This window comes from Martes martes, assembly GCF_963455335.1.
Source record: "Martes martes genome assembly, chromosome: 1".
Lineage (NCBI taxonomy): Eukaryota > Metazoa > Chordata > Mammalia > Carnivora > Mustelidae > Martes > Martes martes.
The window spans coordinates 171,080,692-171,093,860 of NC_137888.1; the positions used below are offsets into that span (position 1 = coordinate 171,080,692).

The window sequence follows — 13,169 nt, forward strand, 5'->3', positions numbered from 1 at the left end:
TCAACCTGGCACCCCAGCGTCCAGCTCTGGGTCTGACATCTGGTTAGGAAGGTCTGCAAGTGTTTCCCAATGAGGGAAGTAACAGCCGGTTTCCGGTCCTCTCAACAGCGCGATCTGTCTCTCCCTTGACAGCGTTTCCATTTGGTTTGATTGAACTCCTAAATCAACCTTTGATAATGGAATAAAGAGACAGGGGTAGAACACGGAGATATACGTGCACTTCTGCCCAGCTTCGGAAAGGACCCCTCCCATTTCCGCTGGCTGGCTTCGCCGGCAGCCAGCGGGGCCGAAGGGATGAGCCCCCGCGGCGAGGCTTCCCACGGTCTCCGCGCCGACGCCGCTGCCTTTTAGCTCCAGCTGGCGGCTGCAGGGCGCACTGCAGGGGCTCCTCTTGGCTGCGAGAGGCTGGAGCCGCGTTCTGACGCGCAGTGGGATCGTCGGGAGGCTGGGGAAGGTTTTCATCCGCTGCCAAACCAAGTTCAAAGGCGGCCTGCAAGCCTTCAGGATGGACACGTCGGTCTAAAATACCCCAGGCGTTGACCAGGCCTAGGCAGGTGGTCTGCTCTGCCGATGTTCTGGGGGAGGACTGAATCAGGGCATCCAAAGAAAACTCTGTTAATAACATCTGGCTCTGCATACTGCTCTGGGGCCAAAAATATGCTATGGAACAGAAGCATTTATTTATTTATTTTAAAAGATTATTTATTTATTTAAAAGAGAGATAGTGAACACAAACAGGCAGAGCAGCAGACAGAGGGAGAGGGAGAAGCAGGCTCTCCGCTGAGTAGAGAGCCCGGCTGAGCCAAAGGCAGCCGCTCAACTGACTGAGCCACCCAGGCACCCCAAACAGAAGCACTTAAAGAGACGTTTAAGTTTTTTGTTGTTGCTGTTGTTTTTAAGAGTTCGTTGTTATTTTGTCGGGGAAGATAAAGGCACCTGGGAAAATAAATTTTGGCACAAGAGGTATTTTCTAGAAAATAATTTACATAATTTGTATTAGCCCGAGGGTCTGATTGGTGTAAAATACTTCCAACAGCTCAGATGTGTGTGATGTGAAGTAGAAAATACACTCACCATCCCCTTCCTCACCCTCCAGCTTCACTTCCTAGAGGTAATTTCTCCTGACAGTTTGGTTAGTTTTCTTAGTAACAGTAGTAGTAGTATCTGTAGTAGTAATAATAATAGTTTTCTTTAGGAATGGTAGTAGTATCAATAGTAATAATAATAGCAAAAATGGATCAAGGACTCACTTCTGTGTCAGACACAAGCCAACTGCTTCATATAGACTGTTTGATTTAATCTTTACATCCTTTCTATGTCAGAGATACTCTTAGTACACCTGCTTTACAAATGTAGGAACCAAGGGTTAGAGAAGATTGGTAACTTACCCAAAGTTATGCAGCTTTCTGCATATTTTTAGCATGTGTTTACAAACATCTATTATGTGAGTACATATATATGGGCTTATTATGTATATTTTCTATTAATGAGATTAAGTATAACATACTTTTTTGAACCTTGCCTTTTTGCATTGAACATATAGACCCCCCCTTTTTTAAAAAAAGATTTTATTTATTTATTTGTCAGAGAGAGAGAGAGCACAAGCAGGGGAAGTGGCAGACCGAGGGATAGGGAGAAGCAGTTTAGCCACTGAGCTAGGCGTCTGATATGGGACTCCATCCCAGGCCCTTGGGATCATGACCTGAGCCGAAGGCAGATGCTTAACAAACTGAGCCACCCAGGCACCCTCATAGACACTTTTATATCAGGATTTATGACTGCCTCCTTCCACTGAGCAAGACAGTCTCTCTAAATCTCAGTTTCCCTGTTATTACCAACCCAAAAGTTAACCTATGTATATATAATACCTGGCTGGCACAAGAAATTACGACTATAAATATAATGTTTCACATTACTAGTTAATGTTCAGGCAGACATCCATTAAAGGAGGTGTTTTTTGTTTGTTTGTTTGTTTTTTTTTTAAAGATTTTATTTATTTATTTGACAGACAGATCACAAGTAGGCAGAGAGGCAGGCAGAGAGAGAAGGGAGGAAGCAGGCTCCCTGCTGAGCAGAGAGCCCGATGCAGGGGCTTGATCCCAGGACGCTGCAGCGGCTTTAACCCACTGAGCCACCCAGGCGCCCCTGTTTGTTTTAATTTAATGTGATCTTCCTAATGCAACTAAAATCTACTTAATTTAAATGACCTGCTAGTTCCCTCCGAGTGTTTTGCTTTGAGGGTTTTGTTGTTATGGACTCAGAAAGAAAAGAGGGAAAAAATAAACATCTGGGAATGAATGTTTAAGGAACTAATCGGGCTCAGAGAAGCAAATGAAAAATGCAAAACAAGCAAAATTCTGAGAAAAAACTCTGACAACAGGAGATCAAGACCAAAGTGTCTCCTTTCATCTATAAATCCCTCTGGTCACTTGAGATGAGTTCTTGGGTTTAGGTGAACTCTGCCCAGAGCCCATCACCAAGTGAAACTTTAATTGGAGCCTCTCTCACAGAGCTCAAATGCCATCTAGAATAATGTGGACACGCTTATGTTTTTGTCCAATCTGTAGTATACTGTTCCTTCATGAAATAGGAAATTGCAGCTGGCCTTGATCAGGGATTGCAAACCGCAATCACTGATTTTTAAGTTCCAATGGAGATTCCCACTGTTGCAAGGGGTAGGTATTCTGGATGCTGTGGCTTCCATGTAGGAAATATATTTGTTACCTCCTGCTAATTTCTTCTTACCTCTGCTGAGATAAAACAACAAATCAAGAATCCTTTGAAATTGTGGTTTCATGCAACAAACATTTTTTGAGCATCTGCTGTGTTCTAGGCACTGTTCTGGGCAATGAGACATCAGTGAACAAAACAGAAAAAAAAAAAAAAGAAAAGAAAAGCTTCTTGGAGTGTCCATCCTCATGGTCTGAATTTCAAATAGCTAGGAAAATCACAGTTCTTGATGATCTGTTTTCATTAACACAACAATCCATCTGCGGCATACATAGTAATTAAATTAAAAAAGTCATTTCTTATGCTTATTTAACCAACATGAATTGCCTCATGATCCCTGGGTTAGTAGCGATTTTATGTCTTTATTTTTGAAATTGAATTAGGACCAGCTCATGGCCTTGTATATCAAGATTAAAAGGGAGTCTGGTATCTGTCTCTTGGGGTGTTCTCTCTACCTTGGCATGTCAGGATTCCAGAAGGGACCTCAAAATTTAAGAAAGGGGTCTGCTGGAATTCCAATAAGTAGCATCCTGAATTCTCAGTCCAGAGTTTACCCAGGCTGCTACTGTTCCAAACTACCATTTGATATTATTGTCAGAAACAAGTCACCCACTACAGATGTAACCTAAAATAATCAAACCATCCATAGAACATGGGCACCAACCAATGAGAAGACAAGCCAGCTGTAGTGCCAGCTCAGGGTGCCAGAAACCCACCATGCCTGGCATTTGCTTTTATTTTTTTTTTTTTAAGATTTATTTATTTATTTATTTATTTGACGAGAGAGAGAGAGAGAGAGAGAGAGAGAGATATCACAAGTTGCAGAGAGGCAGGCAGAGAGAGGGGAAAACAGGCTCCCGGCAGAGCAGAGAGCCTGATGTGGGGCTCGACCCTGGGATTATGACTTGAGTCAAAGGCAGAGAGCCAACCCAATGAGCCGCCCTGGCGCCCCCTGGCCTTGGCTTTTGATCACTGGATCATGGACACTGGAGGGAGCTGGTTGAGAGCAGTAAGAGAGAGGGAACAATCAAGGGGTGGGGGTTGAGGCAATGGCTACTGAACAACAATTACAAAACTATTTCAATGCTTTGACTTCTCATATAACTGTACCTTTGCATATAGTTCAATAGCCTGCTCACGGCTTGTCTGTTAAGTGCGGCTGCTTACTGTGGGAGTGGGTTCTTCCTTGCCCAGTTTCATGGCCTAGACAGTGGGTCCTTTGAAGAAAGGTAGATCATGCCTGTTCTTTTCCTTTGATGCCTACGTTGACCCAAGGAGCCCTTCACTACACTCTGTAATATTTGAACACAATTCTTACAAACATTCTCCTCAAAAGGTAATCCCTTCTCAAAAGGGCTGCTTCTGTGTGGGCTCAGCAAGGATTTGCTGATTTTACTCACCTTTCTAGGCCATATCATTGGCCCCACCACAAAAGCCCTTGACACACAGGTTGTGCATATGCCCTACACACACACACACACACACACAAACACACACACACACCATTCAAAGAAAGCTACCTGTATTACAGGGGTTCTCAAACTTCAGTGCACACAGGGACACTTGAGGAAACTTAAAATGTAGATTTCCAGGGATTTCTCTCCCACATCCCCAGAGTTTCTAGTTAATTAGGTATTGAGTGGTAGATGTGATACAGACAGCAGACAGAAACAAATACCAGTGGGTCATTAGCAAGGACTTCAGCTCCGTTTATAAATCACTTTGTTTTTTTTGCAAAGCAACAGATGTGTTTCCCTTTCCAAAGCCCTAATGCTGAACAGAGCAGTAAATGACAAACTTCATCTTTGGTTCTTATGTTTCATTCTATTAGCCTGTTTCCTTTTAAGTCATCTGTGCTAAATATGCCCAGAAATTTACTTTGAAATTGGAAGTTAGCGCAAGGGTACAATGGAACTAGAAGTAGCATGGTACATTTCCCCAGCCATACAATCTCTCTACCTCATGCTGCTTTGATGGATATCCATAGAGACCTGAGGCTCAGGAGGTAACTTGAGTCAAGTACCCATCCTTATGTTTGTTCATTTAGTATATATATTTCTTATGAAAGAGGTCATAATTTGTCTCCACCACACAAAGTGGAATGCTTCTTCTGAATGGTTTCATGCCCCATACAGCCTCAGAGGGTTGAGCTGCATATTTTCAGACAGTTTTGGCACAATGTCTGATCCAATGAGACATGGGCTGAGATGTGAGTTGATTTTTCAAATAACATGACAGTTCTTGGAAGAAAGCCTCTCATGGGAATATTTTCCTCAGAAGGAGCTAAGAACAAGACAGTCTCTTGAAAGTTCATGGAGGCCTCCTAACTTCTCCATGTATTCTCCCATTGACTGGGGACATATGGCATATACATGCAATGGAATGTTATTCGACCTTTATTTTTCTGTATGTATGTATGTATGTAATCTCTACACCCAACATGGGGCTTGAACTCATGACCCTAAGATAAAGAGTCACTTGCTCTTCCAACTGAGCCGGCCAGGTGTTCCCTATTTCACCATTATTGAGAAGGAAATTCTGCCACATGTGACAGCATGGATGAACTGGAGGACATTATACTAAGTGAAATAACCAGTCACAGACAGACAAGTACTACATGATCCCACTCGTATGAGGTATCTAAAACAGTCAAATTCAGAAAATCAGAGGCTGGAATAGTGATTCCCAGGGGGTGGGGGACAGGGAAATGGGGAGTTATTTATCAATAGTCAAAAAGTCTGGGATGCCTGGGTGGCTCAGTCGGTTAAGCGGCTGCCTTTGGCTCAGGTCATGATCCCAGCGTCCTGGGATCCAGTCCCACATCGGGCTCCTTTTCCTCATGGAGCCTGCTTCTCCCTCTGCCTCTGCCTGCCACTCTGCCTGCCTGTACTCTCTCTATCTCTCTGACAAATAAATAAATAAAATCTTTAAAAAAAATAGTCATAAAGTCTCAGTTAAGATGAATAAACTCTAAAAATCTATAGTACAACATTGTATCAATAGTCAACAATAATGCATTGTTGACTTATATTTGTTAAAAGAATAGATCTTATGTTAAGTGTTTTTTTTTTAAGATTTTATATATTTATTTGTCAGAGAGAGAGAAAGAGAGAACAAGCAGGGGGACCAGCAGGCAGAAGGAGGGGGAAAAGAAGGCTCCCCACCAAGCAAGGAGCCTGACACAGGGCTCGATCCCAGGACTCTAGGGTCATGACATGAGCTGAAGGCAGATGCTTAACCAACTGAGCCACCCAGGCATTCATGTTAAGTGTTCTTATCAAAATAAAGAAGGTTTTCAAACCTGAACATTGCATTCCATCATGTTCATCGTTCACTTCCCTCAATTCTCAGTCCAGAACTTCAAAATTCATTACTTGAGATTGACCAAAAAATTCTCTTCATTCAATTATTTCATCCCCCTTCTTCCACACAGATTTTATTCCATTTTGAAAATGTGTGTGTGTGTGTTACTTTTTCAAGATTTCTAGTCAAGTGAGCATAGGATTTGGTCTTCCAAGCTCTATTGAGAAGACAAAAAAGATTTATTTTATACCACTGAAACTATAACCATGAAAGAAAACAAAATAAGGGAGCCAGGAACAGAATTAAAAATTTGGGGGCAAATCTAAAAGATAGAAGGGAAATGGAATTTGATGAATGGAGAGGAGAGTGGAAGGAAAGCTCTTGAATAAAGAGCAACCCTTCCCAAAGCGAAGGAGAGAAAGCTTGAGAGTGGGAGTCTGCAGGAAAAGATGGTTTGAAGGCCATGACTGGGATTAAGAACAGTGTTCTGGTTATCTACTCATTGTTACAGACTACCAAAAACTTAAAATATTACTACTTATTTAGGCAGAATTCAGCAGGGACATCTTGTGTCTACTCCTCTCAGCACTAGAGCAGTTTCACTGTGGGGACTGGACCCCCAAGGTCTTACTGGGCATCTCCATCCCTAGATGGTCTCTCCAGTGTGGTGGCTTCAGGACAGCGAGGCTTATTACACAACAGCTTAGGGCTCCAAAGGGGGATGTCCTGAGAGAGAGCCAGACAGAAAATGCATTGCCTTTATGATTTAGCTTCGGAAGCCATGTGGCATCACTCTCATTGTAGACAGGCCCGCCTCAACTCAAGCAGAGGGAACATAGATCCCACTTGTTGTTGTTGTTTTTTAAGATTTTATTTATTTATTTATTTGACAGAGAGCGAGAGAGAATACAAATGGTGGGGGGGCAGGAAGAGGCAGAGGGAGAGGGAGAAGCAGGCTCCCCACTGAGCAGGAAGCCCAATGCTGGGCTCAATCCCAGGACTCTGGGATCATGACCTGAGGTGAAGGCAAATGCTTAACACAGGTGCTCCTCAAGATGGAACTTAAAAAAAAAAAAAAAGATTTTATTTATTTTCCCATGTGTACGCAAGAGAAAGAGAGAGAGAGAGCTTGCACATGAACAGAGACGAGAAGCAGAGGGAGAAGCAGACTCCCCACAGAGCAGGGAGACCAACACTGGACTGGATTCCAGGACTCTGGAATCATGACCTGAGCCAAAGGCAGACACTTAATAGACTATGCCACCCAGGCACCCCTAAATCCCACCTCTTGATGGAATAGTGTCAGCATCATGTGATGAGAAGAGTACATGAGATGGGATATATTTATATGGCCATCTCTGAATAACACAAACTGCCACAAATTATATTTAGACCAGGTGGACCTGGTAATTAGGGAAAACCAAAAACAGTGAAGAGAAGGATCAAGATGGATATACAATTGACCTGAGGGAAAAAAAAGTCCAAGGAACACAAATCCAATTTTTAAATAAGAACAAATTAGTATCATCAAAATTATTTGAGAGTATTTTATATCCATAAATAATTAAGTTGATATGGAAAAGAAATAAGCAGAATAAAAGAAGGGGACCAAAAAAGAAAAAAAAGAATCTGACCAAAATAGCCAAAACTAAATATTGAATGGACTGAGTGAACACTAGAACAGATGAGGTGAGGGCTGAGACACTAATCTAAAACATAAGCTGGAATAAATCCCCTATGATGTAGAGCAAAAACAAAGAGGTAAAAAATACTTTCTCAAAGTTAAAATTGGGATTTACCCAAAGGAGTTAAAAGCCTATATCCATGAGGCACCTGGGTGGCTTGGTTGGCTGAGCATCTGACTCTTGATTTCAGCTCAGGTCATGATCTCAGGGTCATGAGATAGAGCCCTGTGTTGGGCTCCATACAGGGTGTGAAGCCTGCTTAAAATTATCTTTCTCCCTCTCCCTCTGCCCCGCCCCCTGCTCTTTCACTCTAAAAAAGGAAATTACAGTCTGGTAAGTGATGTTGATAATGAAGGAGGCTGTGGGGAAAAAAAAAAAAGGTAACATACAAGGTAAGTCCACTGGGTCCCAACTTGTGTGTAGTAAAAGGATCAGAAACAGAAAGCAGAGACAGCAGAGCAGAGGAAATCATCCCCACAAAGAAGAAAATGTCCTCAACATGTCTTCAACGTGAAGAAAGGTGTGACCCTTTGGGAGTCCAGAAGATCTCTGAGTGCTAAATTGGATGAGTAAACATGGGTTTTATACTGTTGAACTTTCGGAAGTTGGAGGACAAAATAAAAAGAGAAAATTGTTCAAGAAACATCCATATTCTTTGTACCAGAAAGGTTAAATAGGTGACCTACAAAGCAAAGAACCACACTGGCATTAAACTTCTGTACAGCAAATGTGAATTCTAGAAGTCCGTAATGTTTTCTAACTATAAAGGAACAGGTTTTCAACCGTAGATTTCTATACACAGCCCTCATGAATCAGACAACATGAAGATATATCCATATATGCTAAGATGCTTGTTCTCCCAATTTAAAAGTAAAATTATAAAAGAAGTATTCATCTGCAATAAGATACTACTGTACACATACCACAATGGTTACAATGAAAAAGACCAAACTCTCAGTGTTGGTGAAGATATGGATCAGTTGGAAACCTCATACACTGCTAATGAGGGTACCAAATGGTACACCACAAGAGAAAAACTCTATGGCACCTTTTTCTAAACTCCAACATGCACTTACTCTATAACCTAACAAACAGCACTCCGAGGTACATACACAAAAAGAAATAAAAGCATAGGTACACCAAAAGATTTGTACACAAGTGTTTATAGTAGCTTTATTCCTAATAGTCAAAATCCAGGAAAAATTTTAAAAAATAAATAACTCAACAGAAGAACAGAAAAAATTTTTTGATATACTCATGAAATACAATTCATTTGTAGAAAAGAATGAAGTACAGACACTCTCAACAACATGGGTAAATCTTTAAAACACGTTGAGCAAAAGAAGCCAGACAATACAGTACATAGGTCTGGCTCCATTTAAATGGAGAAGGCAAAAATAAACTGTGGTGAACTAAGTCAAAACAGTGGTACCAGGAAGGGAAGGGAGCATAATTGACTAGAAAGGAGCACAAGGGTGTTCTCTAGAACAGTAAGAATGTTGTGTGTGTGTGTGTGTGTATGCATGTATGTATGTATACAGACATACAGACATACATATGTTGAATGGACTGAGTGAATACTAGAACAGATGAGGTGAGGGGTGAGACACTAATCTAAAAGATAAGCTAGAATAAATCCCCTATGATGTAGAGCAAAAACAAGAAAAAAAAATGTGTGTGTGTGTGTGTGTGTGTGTGTGTGTGTGTGTGTGTGTATAAAGTTGAGTCCATGCCCAGGGTGGAGCGCAACATGGGGGCTTGAACTCACAACCCTGAGATCAAGACCTGAGGGGAGATGGAGAGTCAGACACTTAACCAACTCAGCCACTCAGGCACGCTGAGCATGTTATATGTCTTGATCTTGGTGTTCTGTACATATGTAAAAAGTTAATAAGCTATATACACTTAAGATTTTGCATTTTCCTGTATGTAAACTATACCTCCATAAAGAACTGTTAAAAGAAAAAAAAAATTAGGAGATAAAAATTCATTAGTTTTAAAGACTGGATGTAAAAAGGGAAAGAGATGGGAGAGCTGAGTTTGTCACTTGAAGATGATTCTCAGGAATCTTTGGTGTTGTCAGTTGAGACAGAGATGAAAGGACCATAAGCAAGGGTCTGAGAGCTGGAGTTCTTAGTCAATAGCACAGGATGGCAGGGTGGATTCTGTTGCAAGTAATTCCTTACCACCACTAGCTACCAAAGTTGTAAATAGCATGTTTTAGTATCTTTAAGTCAGCAATTGTGAATTTTAGATTATTCCTATAATGAGAACATTCTAACATACTTACATTCCAGTGTATAATCGCTCATGGGAAATCAAGGGGTGAAGTTCAGCCAGCAAAATAGGAATGTGAATCATCTATAGTTTATGCCCAAGTGACTTGCTGGAGAGATTAAAGTACTCACATGTTTATAGGACACCTTGATGGTTACTATGCAATAAGATAAACCAAAATACAGAACAAAATAAGTGAAAATGAGACATGCAAACACAGTGAGAAAGAAATTTGGGAAAGAAGGTAGGGTAGGATAAAAGAAGCAGTGGCAGTTAACTAAGTCCCAGAAAAAGAGAAACCCAAGAAACAACGAAGGGAAATAGCCCTGAGCACTGGTGCTCAGGACACCTGCCAAGTAGCTGAAGTTGAAGGGCACAGAATTACATTCCCTTCTCTATGGGTCTGATCAGACTGATTCATTCTGTGATAAATGGTAATTGCTTATGGTAAGACTGCAATCGTTTTCTTCAGTTTATAATTTTAGAGGAATAATAAAAGAATTATAATCTTGTCAGTAAAAAAATAAAAAAGATGAGAATTGGAGAGCATGGTGGAGGTAAGAATTGGATGAAAATGTTAATGGGCTAATTTCCATTTTGTTCACTGGGGAGTATCAAGAGGTAACTGTCTAAATTTCAAAAATAAACTGAGATTGAATTATATTATTTTAGGTCATAAATATCACCACTGTAAGAATTAAAAATAACACCTAAGGGGAAGAAAGAGTGGTGGATATATAGGCGACAGAGAGGCCCCACTGAGTTCTTCATAACTCCTGGTGTGAAGGCAACAGATTCCACCTCCAGCTGATGAAACAGGATGAGAGTTTACTATTTGAAATAAATATTAACTACTTGTAGGATTTCCAAATATCATGAGAACTCATTTCAAATACTGTGACATCTCAGGGAAATTTCGTGATACATGTCCCAATCTCATGAGATTTCAGTCAAATCCCATGAGATCTCAGTCCAGATCGCCAGAGATTGTGGTGAAAATCTTGTGAGATCTCAGACCAAATCTCGTGAGAACTTGAGCACATCCCACAAGATTTCTACACAAATTTCATGAGAAATCATTCCAAATATCATGAGATCTAAATCAAACCCCATGAGATCTCTGTCAAAATCTCATGATATCTCAGTCCAAAAACTCCTGAGATCCCACGCACATCTAACAAGATTTCTTCCCAAATCTCGTGAGAGCTCTGTCCAAATCTCATGAGATCTCTGTCCAAATCGCATGAGAACTCAGTCAAAACCTGTGAGATCTCAGTCCAAATCTCAAGAGATCTTGGTGAAAATCTCATGAGATCTCAGACCAAATATCATGATTACTCAGACACTTTTCATGAGATTTCTACCGAAACCTCTGAGAACTAATTCCAGATCTTGTGAGATGTCAGTTCAGTCTTGTGAGAACTCACTCCAAATCTCATGAGATTTCAGGCAAATCCCATGAGATCTCAATCTAAATCTTCTGAGATCTCAGTCCAAATCAGGTGAGAAGTCAGGCTCTTCTCACAAGATTTCTATGCAAATCTCATGAGAACTTATTCCCAATATTGTGAGAACTCAGTGCAAATCTCAAGAGATTTCTGTCCAAAAGTCTTGAGATCTTACTCCAAATCTTGTGGGATCTTAGTCAAAATCTCCTGAGACAATAAGGCTAAGTCTTGTGAGAACTTGGGGACTTCCTACCAGATTACTAAACAAATCTTGTGAGAACTTGTTCCAAATATCCTGAAATATCATACATACATACCATACATATGTTCTCCAATAACCAACCTAATTTCACATGGGAAAGAAGTGGGAAAGAACGCCCCATAACAGTAGAAATAAGGAAGTAACAAAAAAGTAACATAAATCCAATGGAGACAAAAAAGACAAAAGATCAATGAAAATACAATCTGCCCTTTTTGGAAAGATAAACAAAACTGATGAACCTTTAGCTAGACGCATCAAGAAAGAGAGAGGACTCAAGTACATTGGGAAAGAAAGATAATTGATTCCTGTCTCACATCAAGTTCCTAGAGGAGGACACATGCAGCAACCTCTTTGACCTTGGACACTGCAACTTCTTGCAAGACATATCTCTAAAGGCCAGGGAAACAAAAGCAAAAATGAACTATTGGAACTTCATCAAGATAAAAAGCTTCTGCACATCAAAGGAAACAACTAACAAAACTAAAAGGCAACCTACAGAATGGTAGAAGATATTTGCAAATGGCATTACAGATAAAGGTCTGGTATCCAAGATCTACAAAGAACTTCTCAAACTCAACATGCAAAAAACAAAGAATCCACTCAAGAAATGGGCAGAAGACAGGAAGAGACACTTCTCCAAAGAAGACATCCAAGTGGCCAACAGACCATGAAAAAACTGCTCCACATCACTTGTCATCAGGGAATTCAAAACCACAATGAGATAACACCTTCCAGCAGTTAGAATGGCTAAAATTAACAAGATATGAAAAAACAAGTGTTGGTGAGGATGTGGAGAAAGGGGAACCCTCTAACACTGTTGGTGGGAATGCAAGCTGTTGCAGTCATTATGGAAAAGAGCATGGAGGTTCCTCAAAGAGTTAAAAATAGAGCTGCCCTATTACCCAGCAATTGCACTCTTAGATATTTACTCCAAAGGTACAGATGCAGTGAAAAGAAGTGGCACATGCTCCCCAATGTTCATAGCAGCAATGTCCACAAGAGCCAAACTGTGGAAGGAGTTGAGATGTCCCTCAACAGAGGAATAGATAAAGAAGTTGTGGTACATATGTACCATAGAATATTACTCAGAAGGGATGAATGTCCACCATTTGCATCAACATGGATGGAACTGGAGGGGGTTATGCTGAATGAAATAAGTCAAGCAGAGAATGGCAATAATCATATGGTTTCATTCATAAGTGGAACACAAGAAAGAGTGTGGAGTACCACAGAGGAAGGGAGGGAAAACTGAATGGGAAGAAATCAGAGAGGGAGACAAACCACGAGAGACTCTTACTCATAGAAAACAAACTGGAGAGAGTTAGGTTGTGGAGTGGGGTAACTGCGTGATGGGTATTAAGGAGGGGACATGGGGCACCTGGGTGGCTCAGTGGGTTAAAGCCTCTGCTTTTGGCTCAGGTCATGATCCCAGGGTCCTGGGATCGAGCCCCGCATCAGGCTCTC

General features: G+C 41.0%; 1 pseudogene across 1 annotated transcript in view; it reads right to left on the reverse strand.

Annotated features, from left to right (window-relative positions):
- LOC308348192 (transient receptor potential cation channel subfamily V member 5-like) overlaps nt 1–13,169 on the reverse strand; it is a 53,899-nt pseudogene continuing 40,730 nt past the window's right edge. The window contains exon 5 of the transcript in view: nt 1–519. The product of the transcript in view is annotated as a transient receptor potential cation channel subfamily V member 5-like (transcript). The remainder of the gene's footprint in view (nt 520–13,169) is intronic.